Source organism: Megalobrama amblycephala, linkage group LG22 (genome assembly GCF_018812025.1).
Source record: "Megalobrama amblycephala isolate DHTTF-2021 linkage group LG22, ASM1881202v1, whole genome shotgun sequence".
Lineage (NCBI taxonomy): Eukaryota > Metazoa > Chordata > Actinopteri > Cypriniformes > Xenocyprididae > Megalobrama > Megalobrama amblycephala.
Genome location: NC_063065.1, coordinates 2,683,775 through 2,684,505, shown reverse-complemented (window position 1 = coordinate 2,684,505; position 731 = coordinate 2,683,775).

Sequence of the window (731 nt, the reverse complement as noted above, 5' to 3'; positions counted from 1 at the left end):
CTTACAAAGTGTTTGTGTTTTTTGGCATATTGAGGGTTGACTATATTTTATATATGATGTAAAAAAAAAAATTGCACATCATACATTACCTATGTGATAACTGTGGTGACATCAGATTCAGTGATGTAGTTGAGTTTTCTCACTGCTGCACATTTAATATTGTACTCAGTATCTGGTCTGAGATCAGTCAGAGTAACTGTATTCTGGTTCTTTGACACAGTTTAAGAGCTCCAGTCTTCCTCTTCTTTCATTTTGTAACAGTAGTTTGAGCTCCTCTGTAGCAGGACACGGTGGAGACACTTTCAGAACCACTTGCCTGTCTGACCTGTTGGACTGTGATTGGACAGTCTGGTTTTGATGGAGTACTGAAGTAAACAGCTTCATTTGATCCATTTGTATACAGAAGAATGCAGGAACCTGGATGCTTTTCATGGTCTTTTACGGAAACCATAAATTTATCAGCTTCATCATCAAATTCATCATCAGCTCTTTAAATGTTTTCAGATGTTCTCTCATTTTCTCCCTGATGCTTCCAGTGAGCCATGATTGAGACGCCACACCAGGTTTCTTCTGTGGATTTCTCATCATTTGAGCATTCATGTAATTTTCTTGTTCATTAAGAAACTCATCCGGCTGCTCCAGAGAACTGAAAGTGTAACAAAACACGTTCTCCACCTGATTATCTGACAGATATGAGTCCAAACTTCTGTTCACTTCGGCTCCAAAGTCCA